Here is a 26,067-nt window from a genome sequence, read left to right as displayed (position 1 = left end):
AAACGAGACTCCAGGCTGGTGTGTTGCCTCCCTGGTGCAAGGGTCAAGGATGTCGCAGAGCGGCTGCAGAACATTTTGGAAGGGGAGGGTGAACAGCCAGTTGTCATGCTGCATATAGGTACCAACGATATAGGTAAAAAACGGGATGAGGTCCAAAAAGCTGAATATAGGGAGTTAGGAGCTAAATTAAAAAATAGGACCTCAAAGGTGGTAATCTCAAGATTGCTACCAATGCCATGTGCTAGTCAGAGTAGAAATAGAAGGATATTTCAGATGAATATGTGGCTAGAGGAATGGTGCGAGGGGGAGGGATTCAAATTCCTGGGACATTGGAACCGGTTCTGGGGGAGGTAGGACCAATTCAAACCGGACGGTTTGCACCTGGGCAGGGCCGGGACCGATGTCCTGGGGGGGGGGGGGGGGGGAGAGAGAGAGTGTTTGCTAGTGCTCTGGGAACCTGAGCAGGGGGACAGAGGAAAGGGAAACAAGGATAAAAGCAAAAGATAGGAAGGAGAAAAACAAAAGCAGCAGTCAGAGAAATCAACGGTTTAAATCAAACATGGCCACAGTAAATAATAATTCTAATAGGTCGAAGCGCGTTAAAAAAACAAGCCTGAAGGCTTTGTGTCTTAATGCGAGGAGCATTCGTAATAAGGTGGATGAATTAGCTGCGCAAATAGAGGTAAACGAATATGATTGGATTGGGATTACGGAAACATGGCTCCAGGGTGGCCAAGGCTGGGAACTCAACATCCAGGGGTATTCAATATTCAGGAAAGATAGGCAAAAAGGCAAGGGAGGTGGGGTAGCATTGCTGGTTAAAGAAGGGATTAACACAATTGTAAGGAAGGATATTAGCTCTGATGATGTGGAATCTGTATGGGTAGAACTGAGAAATACCAAGGGACAGAAATCGTTAGTGGGAGTGGTATATAGACCTCCAAACAGTAATGCAGAGGTTGGGGATGGCATTAAAAAGGGAAATTAGAGAAGCGTGCAATAAGGGCATAGCAGTCATCATGGGTGACTTGAATCTACATATAGATTGGGCTAACCAAATTAGTAACAATACTGTGGAGGAGGAATTCCTTGAGTGTTTACAGGATGGTTTCCTGGACCAATATGTCGAGGAACCAACCAGAGATCAGGCCATCTTAGACTGGGTATTATGTAACGAGAAAGGATTAATTAGCAATCTTGTTATACGAGGCTCCTTGGGTCGGAGCGATCATAATATGATAGAATTCTTCATTAAGATGGAGAATGAAGTAGTTGACTCAGAGACTAGGGTCCTGAATTTAAATAAAGGAAACTACGATGGTCTGAGACGCAAGTTGGGTAGGATTGACTGGGGAATGTCACTCAAAGGGTTGACGGTAGATAGGCAACGGCAAACATTCAAAGACCGCATGGATGAACTACAGAATTTGTTCATCCCAGTTTGGCATAAAAATAAAACAAAAAAGGTGACTCAACCATGGCTAACAAGGGAAATTAGGGATAGCATAAGATCCAAGGAGACGACATATAAATTGGCCAGAAAAAGCAGTAAACCTGTTGGGGGCAGTTTAGGATTCAACAAAGGAGGACAAAGGGATTAATTAAGAAGGGGAAAATAGCATATGAGTGTAAGCTTTCAGGGAACATAAAAACTGACTGTAAAAGCTATTCTAGATATGTGAAGAGAAAAAGATTGGTGAAGTCAAGCGTAGGTCCCTTGCAGTCAGAATCAGGGGAATTTATAATGGGGAACAAAGAAATGCCGAACAATTAAATACATATTTTGGTTCTGTCTTCACAAAGGAGGACACAAATAACCTCCCAGAGATGTCGGGGAACATAGGGTCTGATGAAAGGGAGGAACTGAAAGAAATCAGTATTTGTAGGGAAATGGTGTTAGGGAAATTGACTGGATTGAAGGCCGATAAATCCCCAGGGCCTGATAATCTACATCCTAGGGTACTTAAGGAAGTGCCCCTCGAAATAGTAGATGCATTGCTGATCATCTTCCAACATTCAATGGAATCTGGAACAGTACCCATGGATTGGAGGGTAGCTAATGTTACCCCACTATTCAAAAAAGGTGGTAGAGAGAAAACAGGGAATTACAGGCCGGTAAGCCTGACATCGGTCGTGGGGAAAATGCTAGAGTCTATTATAAAAGATGTAATAGCAGAGCACTTGGAAAACAGTGACAGGATCGGACAAAGTCAACATAGATTTACAAAAGGTAAATCGTGCTTGACTAATCTACTGGAATTTTTTGAGGATGTAACTGGTAAAATAGATAAGGGAAAACCAGTGGATGTGGTGTATTCAGACTTTCAGAAGGCTTTCGATAAGGTCCCGCATAAGAGATTAGCGTAGAAAGTTAAGGCACATGGGATTGGGGGCAAGGTATTGACTTGGCTCGAGAACTGGTTGGCAGACAGAAAGCAAAGAGTTGGAATAAACGGGTCTTTTTCCGAGTGGCAGGCAGTGACTAGTGGGGTACCGCAGGGATCAGTCCTTGGGCCCCAGCTATTCACAATATATATTAATGATCTAGACAAGGGAACTCGATGTAATATCTCCAAATTTGCAGACTACACAAAGCTGGGTGGGCGTGCGTGCTGTGAGGAGGATGCCGAGAAACTCCAGGATGATTTGGACAGGTTGGGTGATTGGGCAGAAGCATGGCAGATGCAATAACGTGGATAAATGTGAGGTTATCCACTTTGGTGTCAAAAACAGGAAGGCAGATTATTATCTGAATGGCAATAGATTGGGAGGAGGGGAAGTGCAATGAGACCTGGGTGTCCTTGTGCACCAGTCGCTGAAGATAAGCATACAGGTGCAGCAGGCAGTTAAGAAGGCAAATGGTATGTTGGCCTTCGTAGCGAGAGGGTTTGAGTACAGGAACAAGGCTATCTTGCTGCAGTTGTACAGGGCCTTGGTGAGACCACACCTTGAGTATTGTGTGCAGTTTTAGTCGCCTTATCTGAGGAAGGATGTTCTTGCCATGGAAGGAGTTCAGCCAAGATTCACCAGGCTGATACCTGGGATGGCAGGAATGACGTATGAGGAGAGATTGGGTCGATTGGGCTTGTACTCGCTGGAGTTTAGAAGAATCAGAGGGGATCTCATTGAAACTTATAAAATTCTGACAGGACTGGACAGACTAGATGCAGGAAGGATGTTCCCGATGGTCGGGGAGTCCCGAACCAGGGGTCACAGTCTAAGGATAAGGGGTAGGCCATTTAGGACAGAAATGAGGAGGAATTTCTTCACCCAGAGTGGTGAACCTGTGGAATTCTCTACCACAGAAGGCAGTAGAGGCCAATTCATGAAATATATTCAAGAAGGAGTTGGATATATTTCTTAAGGCTAAAGGGATCAAGGGGTATGGGAGAAAGCAGGGACCAGGTACTGTATTTGGATGGTTAGCCATGATCGCATTGAATGGCGGAGCAGGCTCAAGGGGCCGAATGGCCTACTCCTATCTTCTATGTTTCTACTGCTCTTCATGTCCTTGACTCAATACACCAAAGGGCTAACAATGTTCTCTCACTGTTTAACACAACTTGCAAAGAAGAAGCCGCAAGCTGGAGACGAGAGGTATTTCCTCATTTATAAAGAGAATACAAACCTCCCTAAAGCACTGCTGACACAGCTTCTGATTATAGCTTGTGGTCCTTATAAGGGAGAAGGCCATGGTGCTGCTGCACTGAGGCTACTGCAGGTCATGGGCCTGAATATTCATGCAGCCATAATAATGAAGATGTAGGAAGAGGATTGCCCATTGCTAGTTAATGATTTGGTGCAGAGTTCAGAGAAAACCTTGCCCCAGCAAGATGGAAGGAGAAATAATCCTACTTTGGTCCGAAACTCTGAAAACAATTGATGAGCGATCGATAACCCTGTTGAGTGATGAAATAAACCAACAGATCACAATCTCCCACAGTTATCGCCAACAGAAGGGGTTTCTATACAAATGTCTTGGGATGGTGCTACATCAATCAGTGTGAGTAGCAGAGAGTGCTGAGAGTGTTTGGGTAAGTGAGTTAGGGTAAGTGGGGTGTTCGATGCTGTTTCGTTTCTGGCCTTGTTTTTCCTGCCAGTCTCAGGATTAGCAGACATCGCGGAGGCGGAGCAGCGAGGCGAGGCCCAGTCGAGGCAGCCGGGAGCAGCAGCGGGTGTTGAGCCGAGTCGGAGCAGCGAGGCGAGGCAGCCTAAACAGGCTCCACAGGCAACATTCCAAGGGGAGATCAGAATTCAAAAGTGACATCACAGCCAAGCTGGTAGGTGATTGGCTGGTTGGTGAGTACTTTTCCTTCCCTTTTAAAAGTTTATAAGTTGGTAAGTTCAATTCGATAGATCTGTGATATTCATCATCTAGAATCAGGGCAGAGGGTATTTAAAAATAATATTAATAAATTTAATTAATTACATAGAATGGGAGAGCAGGTGAGGTGTTACTGCTGCAATATGTGGGAGCTGGTGGACACCATTGATGTTCACAGTGCTGGCTGCTCGAGGAACTCCGACTCCGTGTTGATGAGCTGGAGTCCGAGATTCAAACACTGCGACACATCAGGGAGGGGGAAGAGTTACCTGGACTCTGTGTTCCAGGAAGTAGTCACATCAATTAGATTAACTAATTCAGATGTAGTCCGTGGTCAGGGACAGGAGGGTGTGACTATGAGTGAGGCAGGTACGGGGATCCAGGAGGTAGTGTTGGAGGAGCCGCAGCCCTTGCTCTTGTCCAACAGGTTCGAGGCTCTTACTCCCTGTGAGGACGGGAACAGGGACTGCAGGGCGGATGAGCAACCTGGCCACAGCACCGTGGAACGAGGGGCCATTCAAGTGGGGGGAGTAAAAAGAAATGTTGTAGTGGTAGGGGATAGTATCATTAGGGGGATAGATAGGGTTCTTTGCAGCCGAGAGAGAGAGTCCCGAAGGTTGTGTTGCCTGCCCGGTGCCAGGGTTAAGGACATCTCCTCTGGGCTGGAGAGAAACTTGGAGTGGGAGTGGGGAGGATCCAGTTGTCGTGGTTCATGTTGGTACCAACAACATAGATAGGACAAGAAAAGAGGTTCTGCTGAGGGAGTATGAGCAGCTAGGGGCCAAATTAAAAAGCAGAACCACAAGGGTAATAATCTCTGGATTACTACCTGAGCCACGAGCAAATTTGGCTAGGTTATTAAAATCAGAGAGTTAAATGCGTGGCTCAAAGACTGGTGTGGGAGAAATGGGTTTTGCTTCTTGGGACACTGGCACCAGTACTGGGACAGGAGAGTGCTGTTCCGTTGGGACGGACTTCACTTGGCCAGTGCTGGGACTAGAATCCTGACGAATCGAATAACTAGGGCTGTAGAGAGGGCTTTAAACTAATTAGTGGGGGGGAGGTTTCAAGAGAGCGAAAAATAAAAATGTCAATGGAGAAGGCAATAGAGCAAGGTAGCATTGGGGGAATTAAAAACCAGAGCATGTCAGGACCAAGAAGTAAATATGGCGACTGAGACGGTCCGGTGCTAGCGCTCTCTCCCTGCTTCGGGCAGCCCGCTCGATCCCGCAACCGGAGCGAGGTGTTCAGCGAGTCGGGCGGAGGCAGCGCAGCACATCGAGCAGCAGCCACGTCGACCCGCTAGAGCCCGTCGGCTGGCAGCTCCTCAGTGGGAAGGCATTCCGACTGGGAGGAGGGGAGCCAAGCATGGCGGCCAGAGGCCGGACTGGAAGCGGGAGAAGCAGGCCCCGGGCCGTCGGACCGTGGAGCCGGCGACGGTGAGGCCGCGGCGACCGGAGGATGTGTTCGGCCAGTCGGGCGGAGGCAGCGCATCGAGCAGCAGCCACGACGACTCGCAGTCCGACTGGGAGGAGGGGAGCCAGGAATGGTGGCCAGAGGGTGAGCGGGAGAAGCAGGCCACCACACGTTGAGCCGAGCCGGCAAGTGAGGAGGCGGCCGCGGTGACGAGGAGGACGGAGCGGCTGAGGGACATCGTGCTCCCACTGCCACTGGATGCCAAAGAATTGACTTTCTGAACATGGCGCTGTAAGAATAGCTGACATGTCCCTACGGGGAGTAAGCATTCCATTGTACTAGTTACATATGGCAAATAAAATTGAATTGAATTGAAGGGACAGAATATATAAAGATAAAAGGTAAAGTAGTAAAGGGGGTAAAAGCAGGAATTGTCACAAAACATATTTAAAAGTTCTTCATCTGAATGCACGCAGCATTTCTAACAAAATAAACGAGTTGATGGTACAAATAATTACACATGGGTATGATCTGGTGACCATTACGGAGACATGGCTGCAGGGTGACCATGACTGGGAACTAAACATCCAAGGGTATTTGACTATTAGGAAGGACAGACAGGAAGGAAAGGGAGGTGGGGTGGCTGTGTTAATAAAGGATGGAATCACTGCAATAGTGAGAAATTATATTGGGTCAAAGGATCAGGATAGTGAAACGGTTTGGGTGGAGATAAGGAATAATAAGGGGAAAAAGTCACTGGTGGGCGTAGTCTATAGGCCTCCTAACAGTTGCAACTCTATTGGTCGGAGTTTAAATCAGGAAATAGTTGGGGCTTGTAATAAGGGAACAGCTATAATCATCATGGGAGATTTTAACTTTCATATTGACTGGACAAATCAAATTGGGCAGGGCAGCCTTGAGGAAAAGTTCATACAGTGCATTAGGGGTGGGTTCCTTGAGCAGTATGTTACTGAACCAACCAGGGGGCAGGCAATCTTAGATCTGGTCCTGCGTAATGAGACAGGATTAATAAAAAATGTCCTAGTAAAGGATCCCTTTGGAATGAGTGACCATAACATGGTTGAATTCCAAATTCAGTTGGAGGGTGAGAGAGTTGGATCTCAAACCAGCATACTAAACTTAAATAAAAGGAGACTATGAAGGTATGAGAGCAGAGTTGACTAAAGTGGACTGGGGAAAATAGATTAAGGTGTAAGACGGTACATGAGCAGTGGTGTACATTCAAGGAGCTATTTCACAACTTAAGAAAAATATATTCCACTGAGGAAAAAGTGGCGTAAAAGAAAAGACAGCCATCCGTGGCTAAGTAATAAAGGATAGTATCTGACTGAAAACAAGGGCATATAAAGTAGCCAAATCTAGTGGGAGGATAGAAGATTGGGAAGCATTTAAAAGCCAGCAAAGAATAACTAAAAGATTAATTAAGAAAGGGAAGATAGATTATGAAAGTAAACTAGCAAAAAATATAAAAACAGATAGCAAGAGTTTCTACAGTTATATAAAAAGAAAAAGGGTGGCTAAAGTGAATGTTGGTCCCTTAGAGGACGAGACCGGGAAATTAGTGGTGGGGAACATGGAGATGGCAGAAACGCTGAACAAATATTTTGTATCAGTCTTTACAGTAGAGGACACTAAAAATATCCCAACACTGGACAAACAGGGGGCTATTGGGGGGGGGGGGGGGGGGGGGAGGAGCTAAACATGATTAAAATCACTGAGGAGATGGTACTCGGTAAGATAATGGGACTTAAGGCGGATAAATCCCCTGGACCTGATGGCTTACATCCTAGGGTCTTGAGAGAGAAGTAGCGGTAGGGATTGCGGATGCATTGGTGGTAGTTTTCCAAAACTCCCTGGATTCAGGAACGGTCCCAGCAGATTGGAAAACTGCTAATGTAATGCCCTTATTTAAAAAGGGAGGTAGACAAAAGGCTGGAAACTATAGACCAGTTAGCCTAACATCTGTGGTTGGTAAAATGTTGGAGTCCATTATTAAGGAAGCAGTAACAGGACATTTGGATAAGCATAATTTAATCGGACAGAGTCAGCATGGTTTTATGAAGGGGAAATCATGTTTGACAAATTTGCTCGAATTCTGAGGATGTAACAAACAGGGTGGATAAAGGGGAACCAGTGGATGTGGTGTATTTGGACTTCCAAAAGGCATTTGACAAGGTGCCACACAATAGATTACTGCACAAGATAAAAAATCACAGGATTGGGGGTAATATACTGGCATGGGTGGAAGATTGGCTATCTAACAGAAAAGAGAGTTGGGATAAATGGTTCATTCTCGGGTTGGCAATCAGTAACTAGTGGTGTTCCGCAGGGGTCAGTGCTGGGACCCCAACTCTTTACAATCTATATTAACTATTTGGAGGAGGGGACCAGGTGCAACATATCCAAGTTTGCCGACGATACAAAGATGGGAGGGAAAGCAGTGAGTGAGGAGGACATAAAAAACCCGCAAAAGGACATAGACAGGCTAAGTGAGTGGGCAGAAATTTGGCAGATGGAATATAATGTTGGAAAGTGTGAGGTTATGCACTTTGGCAGAAAAAAAATCAAAGAGCAAGTTATTATCTAAATGGAGAGAAACTGCAAAGTGCTACAGTACAAAGGGATCTGGGGGTCCTGGTACATGAAACACAGAAGGTTGCTATGCAGGTACAGCAGGCGATCAGGAAGGCCAATGGAATCTTGGCTTTTATTGCAAGGGGGATGGAGTATAAAAGCAGGGAAGTCTTGCTTCAGTTATACAGGGTACTGGTGAGGCCACACCTGGAATATTGCATACAGTTTTGGTTTCCATATTTAAGAAAAGATATTCTTGCTCTCGAGGCAGTTCAGAGAAGGTTCACTCGGTTGATTCCGGAGATGAGGGAGTTGACTTATGAGGAAAGGTTGAGTAGGTTGGGCCTCTACTCATTGGAATTCAGAAGAATGAGAGGCGATCTTATCGAAACATTGTGAGGGGGCTTGATCGGGTGGATGCGGGGAGGATGTTTCCACTGATGGGTGAGACTAGAACTAGGGGGCATAATCTTAAGAATAAGGGGCTGCCGTTTCAAGACTGAGATGAGGAGAAACTTCTTCACTCAGAGGGTAGTAAATCTATGGAATTTGCTACCTCAGACAGCTGTGGAAGCTGCTACATTAAATAAATTTAAAAAGGAGATAGACAGTTTCCTAGCTGATAAGGGAATTAGGGGTTACGGGGTGCAGGCAGGGAAGTGGACGTGAGTCTAGCTTCGGATCAGCCATGATCCTACTGAATGGCGGAGCAGGCCCGAGGGGCCTTATGGCCTACTCCTGCTTCTACTTCTTATGTTATCAGATAGCACAAACATGAAGGCGATTCAACAAATGCTAGAGTGCTCAGCACAAGGAAACCTTTGAGAGAGTAGGTGTGGCTGTTGGAATTGGTTTCTGTTCCATCCCTAACTTTGAAGCCACCTTCAGCAGCTGAGTGGATTATAGCAATTTAAACCTCTTTTTGGAAGACCAGATGTTTTTTGCACGTTCTTAAGGCGAGTCTGATCTTGTGGTGGACAATACCAGGAGCACATTGGTTCTTTGCTATGGGTATCTGGCATTCAATGTCCCACCAGACTATCCCGAATAGAGAACCACATTCTGTCCCTTGTTATTAACCAACTCAATCGAATTGGACAGGGGGTAAAGGGTCGATCCCAGGACATAACTCCAAAGCTGCGCCTGATACAGACCATGGGCAGGAATTTGACTCAGGAGTCGGGGTTGTAGTCCCGCCTCCATCGAGATGCGGCCAATCCACGCGATTTTAACTTGATTGACCTTATTGAGCCCGCCTGGCGGGCTCAGCAGGCCACTTAAGGGTCACCCGGCAACAGGTGACATCACAGACTGAAATTTCATCTGTCAAGAGCTTTTGACAGATGAAATATCAGTGTTTCACAGCTGTCAAATACCGACAGTCTTACTTCTAACCGGAGTCCTTCTCCACAGACTCAGTTGGAAATCTCTCCTGCACAGAAAGCTGCAGGCTGTCACTTTTGACAGTTCGCAGCCATTCTGCTTTCTGTGCCGGTGAGATGAGGAACTCCCGGGACCTAAAGGAAGGCTGAAAAGGTAATTTACACTTCTTTAATCACTTTAGACACACCAAACACACTTACCTTTGCACTCATGCACACATCACTCACCTGAACACCGACATCTTGACCCCTCCAAGTCCTTCAACCCAACGGCCCGCCTCCTAAAAATAGGGATTAGGCTAAAAACTGCCTGTTAATGGCACTAATCCCTTCCTGCCTCAGGTAGGCGGGTCCCCACCTCCTTTGAAATTGGCATGGAGGCGGGTTTGGGTGCGTGACCCCTGATTTCGGGATTTTAACCCCCCTCACGCCTCCAATCCCGACTTCACAGCACAATGAAAATCCTGCCCCATGACTTTGCTAGCCAGAGCAATGCAGTCCAGTAGCCAGACATTGGCTTAGAAATTGGATGGGGCACAGACTACCCGAACCAGTTACCATCAATGCAGCCAGCATGCAATATCCGTGCTATTCACCGGCTGCATGCCTACTGGGGGTGGAGGGGGAAACGATGTCTGGATTCCAGGACGCTACTTAAAGGCAGCCAGCAACTCTTAAAGGGAAGGTGCATTCTGGCTGGAAAGACAGGATCTAGGTAAGGAAGAAATGGCTCAATGAGGGAGTGTGGGGGCAGTAAGGTTCTGTGATGCTAAATGGAGGCCTAGGTGCAGGCAGTGGAGAGGAGGAGGGACATCCTTTTCCCCCCAGGGGGCAGGAAGCCCTCCAGGCACCTACTAAGGAGGTAGTGGGAGGACGTTGTGCAGGACGTCAATGCCGGGAGTATTGACCCAAGCACATGGCTGCAATGCAGGAAAAATATTCAGTGATTTAACTAGAGTTGTTAAGGTGAGAAGACTGCTCTCAATACTTGGATAACAGCTGCACCACTCACAGCAGCATTAATTGCAACATTCCTATACTTTCCTACAAATCACTGCATCACACTTCAGTAAATCTCCTCTTCATGCTCACCTCTATTACAACCCTCATTTACCGACAACTCACACACACCGTCAGCGATTCCACCCTAACAGCCACATTCTGCAAACACCTCACAAGTCTCTCACTAACAGACCTGAACCATAAACAGGCCATTACCCTCAGTCCAAGAGTGGAAAATGAATGGGAACTGTACTAAGGAGTAGAGTCATATAGGACAGACAGCATGGGTTTAGGAGGGATGGGGACAGCCTGACATATCCCTTCGACTTCTCTGGCGACATTCCTGATAAAATCCAGCGCGGAAGTCCCTGCAAAGTGACGGACTGGGGATTCCAGAAAGTTCATTGATAAAGGCCCATATGAAAGAGCCTTAAATTAGGTAACATCCATGGGAATCCAGTGTGGAAGGTGGGACTCGGGAAGGAATTGGATCCAAAAAATCCCAGTCCATATATAGCCTGGGGTATTTTTCTAGAGTGCCGTCAACGTCGTCAACCAGTCTTCTTAACAGAGCCATCAAGAATCAGTACATTTTGTTACTTGCTGTCTGCGACATTTTGGGGATTTTGATGGATTGGTATGTAATTTGTAATATCACTATAGCAGGGGCATAAGGACAGAAGAAAATGTCAACGTGTCTGGTTCCCACATGCACAGAGCACGGTCATTCTGAACAGCATGGTGATGATCGTCAAAGACAATCACAGCCTCATTACGCAGCCTGTGGCCGAGTCGCTCATCATTTTGGCTTCCCTTAGAATGACCACATTGATCGAGGCACATAAGCAAAGGCAGGAAGCTGCAGGTAACCAGGTGGTTGCCATTGGCTTAAGGCTTTTACAAGAAGTGCTGGCGGTTTCATCAGGACCTGAATATCATCGGCCTTTGATCGTGGAAGGAGAAATGTTTGTCTATTCTGTCTGTGGGAAAAGATTTCAAACATCATTGTGACTGGAAAAGCACCGAGACACACACACAGAGGTGGAAGCTACGAAGAAAGTTCTGGAAGACCTTAATTTTAATGTCGTGGAAATGACAGATGAGACAGCAACTCTCGATGGCGGTGATATCCTGTTCACATTTGCTATTGCGATGGAGGCCACGACGACCCGCTGTAGCACGGTGGCCAGCAGCTCCTCGGCGGGAGGCTCGGAGGTCACACCAGTAGGAGGGGAGGTGGCCAGCGGACCGAGGGCGGGAAAAGCAGGCCCTGGAATGTCGGACACCGCGGGAGGCTCGGAGGTCAGACCGGGTGGAAGGAGAGCCAGGGAGAAGCAGGCCCCGGGATGTCGGTACCACGGCGGCTGAAGATTGTTGGGCAGGAGTGCGGGAAAGGCGGAGCGGGGCGAGAGCGGACCCTATTGTGATGGCGCCGATGAAGATGGCTGCCGTCCTTGCGGGCTCCGTGCGTACCAGGCAGCTAAGTGTCCTTTGCTGCTTGGTGCGCTCGTTAAGAAAAAAGCATTTCACTGGCTGGATTTCACTTCTTGTATTTGGTTATGTGACAAATAAAATTGAAATTGAAATTGGAAGATATGGGTATCCATCCCATGTTTATATGGTAAAAAGATTGATAAGGCTGTCATCAGCCCATGTCCATGGGATTGTACCTTTCATAAAAGTACATCCTAGGGATTATGATTCCTGTACTGATGGAATAACATCAGACTACAATAAATCAACTCTGCCCCAGTTAGGGTTGCCAACCCTCCAGGATTGTCCTGGAGTCTCCAGGAATTGAAGATTGATCTCCAGGGCACTGCTGCAAGCAATCCTGGAGAAAGATCATCGGGATATTAAAAAATTGTGTTTTTAAAAACATTTTTGAACACTTTTGCTTATTAGTTATTAAAAAAATTGGAGATGGGAAAAAGGGCTGTTCGACTGAAGTTGAGAATCATCCAATCGGGTAATGATAGTAAGTTCACTTCTCAACTGGCCGTGGGAAGGCGGTGTGCCGCCAAGGTGGACATGTTGGTAGACCAATGGTGGAGGCGGGGCAGTGTGAGACCGGAGGCCATGTAATAAAACCCCCAGGAATACATCCAACCAGAGTTGGCAACCCAAACCGCAGCACTGGGTGCCTTTAGCAAGAACATCCTAATCTACATGGATAATGTAGAGAAGCACCCACAACCAACAGTGACAAAAGAATCCTTCGCCAATGAGATGAACATTGCCTATGATTTGCTCTTCAATATGTAGCTTGAGAAGGAGGAGTCTCCATTAAATATCACAATAGTGGAAGCTCTGGGCTACACCACCTCCTTGATGCCCAAAGACAGCCTAGAGGTAGAACTGCCAAGATTAATTCCTGGAATCCTGGTTCTGTACAAATTTCAATCCGAACACCTTGCTATCACCCGTAGTCTGCATCCCAGGGTCTTGAGGGAAGTAGCGGTAGGGATTGTGGATGCATTGGTAATAATTTTCCAAAACTCACTGGACTCAGCAAAGGTCCCGGCAGATTGGAAAACTGCTAATGTAACACCCTTATTTAAAAAGGGTAGTAGGCAGAAGGCTGGAAACTATAGACCTGTTAGCCTAACATCTGTGGTTGGTAAAATGTTAGAGTCCATTATTAAGGAGACAGTAACGGGACATTTGGATAAACATAATTTAATAGGGCAAACTCAGCATGGTTTCATGAAGGGGAAGTCATGTTTAACAAATTTGCTTGAGTTTTTTGAGGAAGTAACATACAGGGTGGATAAAGGGGAACCAGTGGATGTAGTGTATTTAGACTTCCAAAAGGCATTTGACAAGGTGCCACACAAAAGATTATTGCTCAAGATAAAAAATCACGGGATTGGGGGTAATATTCTGGCGTGGGTGGAGGATTGGCTCTCTAACAGAAAGCAGAGAGTTGGGATAAATGGTTCGTTCTCAGATTGGCAACCAGTAACTAGTGGTGTTCCGCAGGGGTCAGTGCTGGATCCCCAACTCTTTACAATCTATATTAACGATTTGGAGGAGGGGACCGAGTGTAACATATCAAAGTTTGCAGATGATACTAAGATGGGACGGAAAGTAGTGAGTGAGGAGGACATAAAAAACCTGCAAAGGGACATAGACAGGCTAAGTGGGCAGAGATTTGGCAGATGGAATACAATACTGGAAAGTGTGAGGTTATGCACTTTGGCAGGAAAAATCATAGAGCAAGTTATTATCTTAATGGCAAGAAACTGGAAAGTACTGTAGTACAAAGGGATCTGGGGGTCCTGGTGCACGAAACTCAAAAAGTTAGTATGCAGGTGCAGCAAGTGATTAAGAAGGCCAATGGAATGTTGGCTTTTATTGCTAGGGGGTTGGAATATAAAAACAGGGAGGTATTGCTGCAGTTGTACAAGGTATTGGTGAGGCCGCACCTGGAATACTGCATACAGTTTTGGTGTCCATACTTAAGAAAAGACATACTTGCTCTCGAGTCAGTACAAAGAAGGTTCACTCGGTTAATCCCGGGGATGAGGGGGTGGTCATATGAGGAGAGGTTGAGTAGATTGGGACTCTACTCATTGGAGTTCAGAAGAATGAGAGGCGATCTTATTGAAACATATAAGATTGTGAAGGGGCTTGATCGGGTGGATGCGGTGAGGATGTTCCCAATGATGGGTGAAACTAGAACTAGGGGGCATAATCGTAAAATAAGGGGCTGCTCATTCAAAACTGAGATGAGGAGAAACTTCTTCACTCAGAGGGTGGTAGGTTTGTGGAATTTGCTGCCCCAGAAAGCTGTGGAATCTACATCATTAAATAAATTTAAAACAGAAATAGACAGTTTCCTAGAAGTAAAGGGAATTAAGGGTTACGGGGAGCGGGCAGGAAATTGGACATGAGTCTGGGTTCGGAATGGTCATGGCCCTGTGGGTAGTGGAGCGGGCCCAGGGGCCGTGTAGCCTTGTTCTGCTCCTACTGTGTTCTAATTCTGTTAGATTTCAGGAGATGGTTTTATTCCTGTTCCTGGCTGGGGTGGAGATCGCCTTTACAGAAGGTAAGTACTGTAGAAAATATAGGGACAGAGTGATCTCCTGGAAGAATTTCGATCGCCTAGATGGGTCGGAGAGGAATTTCCCAGATTTTTTTCTCCCAAATTGGCCATTGGGTCTTTATCTGGTTTTTCGCCTCTCCCGGGAGATCACATGGGTTCGGGTGGATGCAGAGTGATAGAAGATTTGAGGTTAGGATCAGATCAGCCATGATCTTATTGAATGGTGGAGCAGGCTCGAGGGGCCGATTGGCCTACTCCTGCTCCTATTTCTTATGTTCTTATGTTGTAGCTACTGCCATCTATATGGGAAGTCAAAGTCTGAGAAGACAGATGGAGGATCTACTTAGTAAGTTGCATGAACAGTTTTGTATTCCAGTGGATTGCGATAACCGGCTTGCTGCAGAGAATCACAATCAGATCCTTGGTTACTTCACTGTTCTGGCCCAAGATCATGCCGACTCACTCATGGAATTCCTTCTCCCCCAGCTGGAGACCAATCCGCAAACTGGACTGGGAACACTACTTGTCCTCAAGCACCTACTCAGGGCTGTCCCTTCACAGCTGGAGAGGAGGAAGTTCCAGATTGTGGCAGGTTTGAAACCAACGCTTCTAGACAACGTCAAAAAGCTGGTCATGGAGACAATAGATGCCATAAAAGGGTACCTAGAGCTAGAGGAAGGAAGAAAAATGGTGGAGTTTGTCATAATGATAACCAAGTGTGTTCGGTTACTTAGGCTAGATGGCGCTGCGGGAGGAGGCCACGGAACTAGGGGTTCCAACAGAGGCTTGTATTGTATTAAATGGATATGGAGGAAGGTCAAGGAGCACATGTTGGGGAGCTACCCAGCATGGCAGATTAAACGATGTTAATGCAGTTAAATCTGAGAGAGAGAGTGTGTTGTTCTTTCAGCCTGAGACGTAACAGAGTTTACCATGAAACAGTATGTTATCTCCACAGACTCAGGGAACCCAATCCCATTGGATAATGATGTAGATCAGGTTACCCATGAAGACTTGAGTCCAATATGTGAAGTCATGATGCTTATTCAGACAGCTCTGGAGAGTATGGAGGATGTACTCTGGCCATTCCTACTACACTTCATTACCGTGACTCAATACACCGAAGGGCTAACAATGTTCTCTCACTGTTTAACACTGGGGGTACACTTCATAGGAAAAGGAACACACAAGACAGGCACTAACGTCTTGCACAAGGGTGATGTCATTTTTTTGTCAATGCTAACATGATTTGTTTGATAAATTTGTTTTTTGTTCCCGATTTGGTGTTAGTATTTGTCTTTGTAGTGAATGGGAGGGCTGATTTAGTTAAAGCATTCCTCAGTGAGCTAGTCTCTGAAAGCTTGAGCAGGGAGGGGCTCTGGTGGTTGCTCTCTCTCCATTTTCCGGCTCCTACTCCTGTATTTGTTGGTTCCCAGATGGTGCTATGGGCTGGTTTCATGGTGAAGTTGTGCAGCAGATGACAGCAAATCTGAATACAGGAAACTGTGTGTTATCCGGAGGTTAAATGTCCGGCAAGCTCGAGCCACCGGCAAAAATCAGGAGCCATTTTTTTTCTTTTCGATGCTTTTTTCCTCAACAGTCAAGCTCTGCAAGGTCTGTAGCTAAGCAACAGCTTCAGCTAGAGACGCTTGCCGACTGTTTAGAAGCCGTTGCTAAGCAACAGGGTTTGTTGATTCACATGGAGCTGAAAAATCTCCGTATGTTTCAACATTAGCACTGGAGTGTCCGGCAGTTTTGAGGGAACGGCAACAGCTCGGTCCCGTCGGTGCCGGATAGCACAAAGTTTCCTGTATCTGCTCAGGTTGTACTGCACAGCTCCTCCAGAACGGTCCAGGCAGTGAAAGTGTTGTTTTAGGACACAGATTCGTTATTCGATGATGTTCCTTGTGGCAGCATGGCTCCGATTGTAGGCATGCTATGCAGGTGTACGTGGGTTCCTAAATGGAGTCATGAGCCATGTCAGGAGAGGATAACCCTTGTCGCCCAGTAGCCAATCTGTAACTTGAGAGGTCTGGTTGGAATAATGGTGGCACAGAGGACTGGTGCATGATGAAAGAGCCATGACTGCTGCGGAGATAGTGGGCACTCACTTGCAGGATGCGCTGTCTGTGGTCTTAAACCAACTGCACATTGAGGGAGTGACGCTAGTTTGGTGACAGAGCACACAAGGCAATGCGAGTGCATTCAATGACAACTTGCACCCTGGGGAAACCTGCCATGTGCTTGAAGCCTAACGCACTCTCGTCCTGCTTCGCTCTGTCCATAGGGAAGGAAATGTAGGTGTTCCTCCTGGTGTAAAGAGCCTCAATAGACTCTGATACAGTGGTGGACTGCGAACTGTGAGATGTTGCTGATGTCACCTGTTGTAGCCTGAAAGGAGCTGGTGGCATATAAGTTGAGGGCAATGTGACCTTGACAGCCATAGGCAGGGCTGTCCATGCCCTGGTTTGAGGTTCGAGTTGTGGCAGCAACAGGTGACATAGGTCAGTGACAGCCTCCTTGGTGAAGTGCCTCAGACATTGCTCCTCAGTGAAGTTGATGTAGGAGAAGTGCTCCTTGAAGACCTTGTTAGCCAGAAGGACTCTTTACACTGTAAGTATGGCTGCTCTACACGGTCTTGAAAAAAGTTTTGATTCAGAACCTGCACCCCTGAGGGTCTCCAGACCATGTAAAAACATGTAGAGAAGTGGATAACATCACCCAGGGATTACAGAAGAAAGAGAGCAGCAGACACAACCTCTAAGCTGCTGACATTATACTGGCAGGGGCTTGATGTTGGAAAAGAAAGACTTGTACTTATATAGCGCCTTTCACAACTTCAGGATGTTCCAAAGCCCTTTACAACCAATGAAGTACTAGTGAAGTGACTCACTATTGTAATGTAGGAAACACAGCAACCAATTTACGCACAGCAAGCTCCCACAAATAGTAATGTGTTAATGACCAGTTCATCTACTTTAGTGCTGTTGGTTGAGGGATAAATATTGGCCAGAAATATGACACTGATCAACTACAGCCCCTGAGTCAGTCAGCTGCTGCCACAATGTGCTGACCCCTTGCTTCCCATACGGCAGAGGGCAATGGACAGTTTGCACATCCTACTAAAGATCCATGAAGGTTTGAATTCAGATGAGCAAAATGAGAAGGAAGAGATTCTGAAAAGAATCTGCCAATGATTGGCAAGCACAGACAACTCAGTCCTCTTTCAAGGATGCGCCAAGCTTGCACATTTCCAAGCACTTGCCCCGGGACCAGCTGGGCAACCTGCTCTGTTTGCTCTTCAAAGGCCTGGTTGACCACCAACCCAGCTGTTTCAATACAGCTGCTGTTATCGTGAAAGCCATTGTTAAGAGATGTGGCCCTGAGCTGGAGAATCAGCTCTCAAGAGACCCTTAAGGCGCTGCACCTTCAAATGCCGGCAATCACACAAAATGAAGTGACACTGACAGTTCTAGAAACCTTCACTCTTTTCACTTCCCAGCAACTGCCAGCTGTTGTGCGTTGTCTCCTCAGGTTCCCTGTGGACGAGTGCACCAGCGCCATCTGGAGGTCAGTGGCAAAGAAGAGCCAACTGGCTGTTACTACATTGAAACAACTGATGCAATTGATGAACAAATCAGTGTCATTGATTGAAAGGAGCCATTCAGTGAGAGGATGAGAGCCCTGATCCTCTGACTATTATATGCGCTCTGTATAAGATGGTGTCAGAGCCGGAGTCTGTTAACACCTTGTATTCTGACTTATTCAGTGATCTGTTAATTCATCCAAGTTCCTGCATCTATGTCAATTTGCCTCATGACTTTATTCCCCGCTGTGAATTACGGCAGGCAGAAAATCAATCAGTGACACCAGCGTGCAAAAGCCAAGACCTTTGCCTGTCCTCAGTGAAGATCCTGAGGGCCATGCTGAATTGATCACACAATGAACATAAGAACATAATACAAGCATGAGTAGGCCCTTCGAGCCTGTTCCGCCATTTTGTGTCATCCTCATACTTACTTTCCCAGCTAACTTTGTATCATCAGCAAACTTGGATACATTACATTCAGCCCCCACATCTACGTCATTGAGATAGATTGTAAATAGCTGAGGCCCAAGCATGGATCCCACTAATTACAGCCTGACAACCCGAAAATGACCCGTTAATTGTTACTCTGTTTTCAGTCCGTTAACCAATCCTCAATCCATGCTAATATATAACCCCAATCCCATGAACCCTAATTTTGTGTAATAACCTCGTGTGGCACCTTATCAAATGCTTTTTGAAAATCCAAATACACTACATCCACTTATCTACCCTGCTAGCTACAACCTCAAAAACTCAACAGAATTGTCAAACATGATTTCCCTTTCATAAATCCGTGCTGACTCTGTCCAATCATGTTATGCTTTTCTAGGTGCCGGTTATCACGTCCCTAACAATAGATTCTAGCATTTTCCCTACTACTGATGTCAGGCTAACTGGTCTATAGTTCCGTTTTCTCTCCCTCCTTTCTTGAATAGCAGGGTTACTACCTTCCTAAGGTTTGCTACCTTCCAATCCACAGGAACCGTTCTAGAACTTAGGGAATTTTGGAAGATCACAACCAATGCATCCACTATCTCTGTAGCCACCTCTTTTAAAACCCTAGGATGTAGGCCATCAGGTTATGGGGTTATGTCTCAATAATTTCTCCAGTACTATTTCTTCACTAATAATAATTTCTTTTAAGTTCCTCATTCTCACTGAACCCTTGGTTACCCACTATTTCCAGAATGTTATTTCTGTCTTCTACTGTGAAGGCAGACACAAAATTGGTTAGGGATAGAAGAGAGAGATGTGGGGTGAATTAGTGTTTTTTGGACAGGAGGAAGGTATGCAGTGGTGTTCCCCAATGTTTAGTACTAGGGCCACTGCTGTTTTTGATCTACATTAATGACTTGGACTTGGGGGTACAGGGCACAATTTTGAAATTTGCAGACGACATGAAACTTGGAAGTGTAGTGAACAGTGAGGAAGATAGCAATAGACTTCAAGAAGACATAGGCAGGCTGGTGGAATGGGCGGACACATGGCAGATGAAATTCAATGCAGAGAAGTGCGAGGTGATACATTTTGGTAAGAAGAATGATGAGAGACCAAACACATTAAATGGTACAATTTTAAAGGAGTGCAAGGAGAGAGAAATCTGGGGGTGCTCGTGTACAAATCCTGTGGCAGGACAGATCAACAAAGCAGTTAATAAAACATATGGGATCGTGGGTTTTATAAATAGAGGCATAAAGCCAGGAAGTTATGCTAAACCTGTATAAAACACTAGTTTAGCCCCAGCTGGAGTATTGTGTCCATTTCTGGGCACCATACTTTAGGAAGGACATGAAGGCTTTGGAGAAGGTACAGAAGAGATTTACTAGAATGGTTCCAGGGATGAGAGATTACAATTACGTGGATAGACTAGAGAAGCTGGGGTTGTTCTCCTTGGAGTAGAGAAGGCTAAGACAAGATTTGATGCAGGTGTTTAAAATAATAAAGGATTAAGAGTAAATAAAGTTTCCAACAGCTGACGGGTCAATAATGAGAGGGCACAGATTTAAGGTGATTGGCAATAGAACCAGAGGCGACATGAGGAAAAACTTTTTTCTGCAGCAAGTGGTTAGGATTTGGAATGCACTGCCCGATAGGTTGGTGGATACAGATTCAACAGTAGCCTTCAATTGGATAAATAGTTGGAGAATATTTTGCAGGGATATGGGGAAAGAGTGGGGTAGTGGGACTAACTGGATTTCTCTTTGAAAGAGCCAGCGCAGACTCAATGGGCCAAATGACCTGTGTTGTACAAAGTATTTGTTTAATATCTCTGCCATTTCCTTATTCCCCATTATAATTTCTCCTGTCTCTGCCTGTAAGGGACCGACGTTTACTTTCGCTAATCTCTTCCTTTTTACATACCTATAGAAGCTTTTACAATCTGTTTTTATGTCTCTTGCTAGTTTACTCTCATTCATTATCAATTTCTTGGTCATCTTTTGCTGAATTCTATAATCCTCACAATCCTCAGGCTTACTACTCTTTTTGGCAACATTATAAGCCTCTTCCTTTAATCTAATATGTTTAACTTGTCTTCTTATCCATGGTTGGACTACTAATCCCATGGTAGTCGTTGCGAAGTATGAATTAATTCTTTAAATGTTTGCCATTGTTTACCTACCGTTATATCTTTGAATCTAGTTTCCCAGTCTACCTTAGCTAACTTACCCCTCATAACAACGTAGTTTGCTTTGTTCAGTTTTAAGACCCTAGTTTCAAACTTAACTAAATCACTCTCAAACGCAATATAAAATTCTATCATATTATGATCACTTATCCCAGAGGCTCCTTTACTACCCATCTCATTGCACAGTACTAGATCTAAAATAGTCTGTTGACTAGTTAGTTCCTCGACATACTGATCTAGAAAACGATCTTGAAGGCATTCCATGAACTCGTCCTCCAAACCATTACTGCAAATTTGGTTTTCCCAGTCTATATGAAGATTAAAGTCCCCCACGATTACTGTATTATCCTTGTTACATGCACCTCTAAAAAGCGAAGTGGTTGTAAATTTCATCCAGGAAAAAAGGGAGGCTGGGATCTGATGTTGGACCCGCACACCTACCACAAGGGGATTGCTCTGCTCGTTAGAGCGATGGGCTTATTCAATGAGCACCAGCTGATTGGGATTGTGTTAACTACACAGGAGGTGCAGAGAGGCACTGTGGCTGTCGTCTTCATCTCCAGACCGGTTGGCTGCAAGGAGTACCACATGATTGAGGTGACATCAACCCTCTTGGACCAGCTGAGTGTTGATGCTATCGCTCCCTTTTGTATTGACATAGCAAAAGGAATTTCTTTGAGTTCAAATCTGCTCAGGTTTGTGCTGATGCATTTACCGTGTTTGGCACTTTGGCCAAATGTGGACATGGACATTCAAGGGCTTCCTTCACAAAGAGATCCACTTGAACCTGGTCAGTTTGTTGCTGCACCTGGACGAAAAGAATGAGGAGGTCCACAGGGCCTGTCTTTTAACTGTGCTCAGTTGCCCCATATATGGGCTCAGAAGGTTTGTGCAATAATTCCGTCGCATTCACAGAAAGGCAGCCTGAAGCATCAGGAATTTTTGACCGTCCTTTCCTTACAGCTCAAATATTTCCCCAGAAGGATCGACTCGTGCTGCAGGTCCTTCCAACACATGGGGCCTCGTCTCCAAGGGGATGCGCTCTTATCAGCTGTCCTTTCTCAGAGTCCACAGGAACCTGCCTGAAGGAGGATATGGATAGCAAAACTCTGCTGTTTAAGGATCCGGCACAGACGATCCAACTCAACTTGACAGACTCACCAATCTTCCTCCATATATTTCACATTGCACTAAGAAAGAGTTTCTTGTTAATATGTTTTATTTAATTTGTTCTAATTTATTATGAAATAAATAGAAATCTGGACCCATCTTTTGTTTCTTTACTTGTCCCATTACCTTTTTGTCATTGAATCAATCCTTCCCGCCACCCTATCACAGACCTTCCCTTTTCTTCTATCCTCCACTCCCCCCGCCTCCGTACTTGCTTAAAAAATGTTAACCTCACCAACCTGAAACCTTAACTCCGTTTCTCGCTCCACAGATGCTGTCTGACCCGCTGAGAGTTTCCAGCATTTTCTGTTTTTATTTAAGATTTCCAGCATCCGCAGTATTGTGCTTGACTCCCTGCCCAGGGGTTACCATGGGAGGCAATTTTAATAGGTTTGGTTCCTTAACAGCTAACCGCCTGGATCCGGTGTACTCTTCTTAGGTGGGTGTAAAGAGGCAGCTCCTTTGGAGCTTTACTGGTGCTTTAAGTGTCAGCCCTACATGCATCCCAGTTTAATGACTGGGAGGTGTCTGTACACCTTGAACCCTTGGAGCGCTAAAGTTGGCCTCCAGAAAAAGTATCTTTTTCAGAGTTTAAGGTTACGATGACTAATATAAATTAGTTATACAATTAACCATATATTTATTAACTTTGTTTTACTTACTTAATGCAAGAGCAAGAAGGTGGCTTGGTTCGATTCCTGGCCTATGCCTAGTTACCAGGTTTGAGCTAGGGTGGCAGTGAGCAGGGACGCTACAATTGGTCTCAAAGCCCTTTCCTAAAATCTTAAGTCGATTCCGGCCTTGCTGCAGACCCAGAGACCGGCAGCAAGTCCCTTTTTTCCTACCCACTTACTCACTCCAAGGCCACATGGCGCGCTCACTCCGTTGATGGCAGCAGGCCCCTCCCTCCTGCCCACCATGAGGAAACGCCGCGGCCGCCGCTCTCTGTACAACCTAGACGGCTTCTTCCCTTCCAAGCTGCCGACACGGCCAGGGTGGCGGGCGGCTCCGGGAGTCCTCACCAGGGGAAAAGAAGACGGGTTGAATTTAGAGGAAGGCCGCCGGCTCGCACCTCGGCCAGCGCCGGACTGACCAACTTGTTCTTGAACTCCCAGTCCGAATGGTGAGAGGAGGAACAATTAGCTCTTCAACTGTAGACAAGCCAACTCTTTCTCCGTCCTGCCCCTATTTGGAAACGGTTTCCGTGAGAGGACGGGGAGCAGGGCCCCAAAGTCCCCCTTGTTTCACTCGGTCGAGGAAAAGCTGTTGACAGCCACTTTCCTGGTATGTCAGGAACCCAAGCCTGGAGCTGCGAACAACGGCTTGTTCCGCCGGGCCGCCGCCCGAGCCATCCGCACTGATCTCCCCGCGATACACATGGCGCGGCCGGCCCGGCCCACCGCACTCTCCTCTCAAATGGCGGGCCTTTCGCCACACAATCAGTCTGCGGGCTCCACTGGCGCAAGAGGGAGATCACAGCCGCGACTCGGTGAAGAAAATCTCTTCCAGCTACCAAAACCCACGCATTATTAAATAATAAATAAACACAAACACATTTGAAGCGGGAGCCCAAGAACAGCAGCAGCGCCGCCGATTGAAAGCTTCCGTCGCCTCGCGCGTCTCCACGAAAATAATGATGACGGGCTCACCGGGACAATGCGGAGGAAACGGCCGCCTCTTCACAGCAAACCTCCGGCCCCAACTCCAGCTGCCCTCTACAACCCCTGCGGACTATTGCCTTTTATTGCAAGGCTGGGGAGACTGAGGGCCTGTGTCGGGGGCCGCAGCCCCCTACCTTTTATTGCTGGGTCGGGGAGACTCTGAGACCGGGTCGCGGGCCCCTGCCTTTTATTTCTGAGGCTGGGTCGCGGGCCCCTGCCTTTTATTGCTGTCTAACCCACGTGCCCGCAACAGCCAATCAGGACCGAGTTTAACAGCGGCGCCACGTGCCCCCAACAGCCAATCAGGACCGAGTTTAACAGCGGCGCTGAAATGTCCAACAACAAGAGAAAGTGCTGGAACCTCTCAGCAGGTCAGGCAGCATGGTGGAGAGAGAAACAGAGTTAACGTTTCGGGTCGATGACCTTTCGTCAGTACTGGAAAAAGTTGGAGAAGTAACAGATTTTTAAGCAAGTGTTGGGGCAGGGAAAGGGATGAGGGGAGGAAAGAACACTGCCATGCAGAGGCTGATCGGCAACTCTCCGACATCTCCTACCTCCCCCTGGACCATGACCCCACTACTGAACATCAAGCCATTGTTTCCAAGACTGTCACTGACCTCATCTCCTCTGGAGATCTTACCTCCATGGCCACCAACCTCATAGTTCCCCAACCCCCGCACAGCCTGCTTCTATCTCCTTCCCAAGAGCCACAAACAGGGCTGCCCTGGTTGACCCATCGTCTCAGCTTATTCTTGCCCCACGGAACTCATCCTATCTCAACTCTATTTTTCCTCCCCTTGTCCAGTCTCTTCCCACCTACATTCGCGACTCTTCCGACGCCCTCCGCCACTTTAACAGTTTTCACTTACCTGGCACCAACTGTCTCCTTTTCACTATGGACGTCCAATCCCTCTACACCTCCATCCCCCACCAGGAAGGCTTGAGGGCGCTCTGTTTCATCCTTGAACAGAGGCTCAACCAGTCCCCATCCACCACCACCCTCCTCCGCCTGGCTGAACTTGTTCTCACATCGAACAACTTCTCCTTTGATTCCACTCGCTTCCTCCAAATTAAAGGTGTTGCTATGGGAACCTGCATGGGCCCTAACTATGCCTGCCTTTTCGTGGGATATGTGGAACATTCTTTGTTCCAGTCCTACTCCGGTCCCCTCCCTCACCTCTTTTTCCGGTACACTGATGACTGTATTGGTGCCCGGAACTAGAAAATTTCATTCACTTTGCTTCCAATTTCCACCCTTCCCTTACCTTCACATGGTCCATCTCTGACTCTTCCCTTCCCTTCCTCGACTTCTCTGTCTCCATTTCTGGGAATAGGCTATCAACAAACATCCACTATAAGCCCACTGACTCCCACAGCTACCTGGACTACATTTCCTCCCACCTCGCTTCCTGTAAGGACTCTATTCTATTCTCCCAGTTTCTCCATCTCTGCCGCATCTGTTCTGACAATGCCACCTTCCATACTAGTTCTTCCGACATGTCCTCCTTTTTCCTCCACCGAGGATTCCCTTCCATCGTGGTTGACATGGCCCTCGACCATGTCCGTTCCATTTCCCGCACTTCTGCTCTCCCCCTTCCCCTCTCTCCCAGAACTGCAATAGGGTTCACCTTGTCCTCACCTTTCAGCCCAACTGCTTCCACATTCAATGGATCATCCTCCACCATTTCCACCACCTCCAGCGTGATCCCACCACCAAACACATCTTCCCCTCCGCCCCCCCCCCCCCCCCACTTTCAGCATTCCGAAGGGACTGCTCCCTCCATGACACCCTGGTCCACCCCTCTATCCCCTTCCCCTTCGCCCGGTACCTTCCCGTGCAAGCGCAGGAGATGCAACACCTGTCCTTTTATCTCCTCCGCACTGTCCAGGGCCCCAAACACTCCTTCCAGGTGAAACAGCGATTTACTTGTACTTCTTGCAATTTAGTATACTGTATTCGCTGCTCACGATGTTGTCTCCTCTACATTGGGGAGACCAAACGCAGATTGGGTGACCGCTTTGCGGAACACCTCCATTTAGTCCATAAGCGTGACCCCGAGCTTCCGGTCATTTGTCACTTTAATTCTCCGCTCCACTCCCACTCTGATATCTCCATCCTCGGCCTCATACACTGTTCCAACGAAGCTCAATGTAAGCTTCAGGAACACCTCATCTTTCGATTAGGCACTTTACAGTGTCCTGGACTCAACATCGAGTTGAACAATTTCAAACTATAACCTCAGTGATGCGCTAT

General features: G+C 46.7%; 1 long non-coding RNA gene across 2 annotated transcripts in view; it reads right to left on the bottom strand.

Annotated features, from left to right (window-relative positions):
- Nucleotides 1–24,037, bottom strand: part of LOC147107442 (uncharacterized) — a 37,815-nt gene extending 13,778 nt beyond the window's left edge. The window contains exons 1-2 of one of the 2 annotated variants that reach the window (XR_015080807.1): nucleotides 23,802–24,024; nucleotides 21,424–22,172 (exon numbers count right to left, since the gene is read on the bottom strand). This is a non-coding gene — a long non-coding RNA (uncharacterized LOC147107442). Of the gene's footprint in view, nucleotides 1–18,571; nucleotides 22,173–23,801 lie in introns of those variants that run through there. The other variant, XR_015080806.1, reaches the window with a different exon arrangement.
- Nucleotides 24,038–26,067: the final 2,030 nt, after the last annotated feature.

The sequence above is a fragment of the Somniosus microcephalus genome, chromosome 14 (assembly GCF_052327205.1).
Source record: "Somniosus microcephalus isolate GS21.2 chromosome 14, FLI_Smic_1.0, whole genome shotgun sequence".
In the NCBI taxonomy this organism is placed as follows: domain Eukaryota; kingdom Metazoa; phylum Chordata; class Chondrichthyes; order Squaliformes; family Somniosidae; genus Somniosus; species Somniosus microcephalus.
Note: the sequence above shows the minus strand (reverse complement) of the source record. Positions and strands in the feature narration are given on the sequence as shown.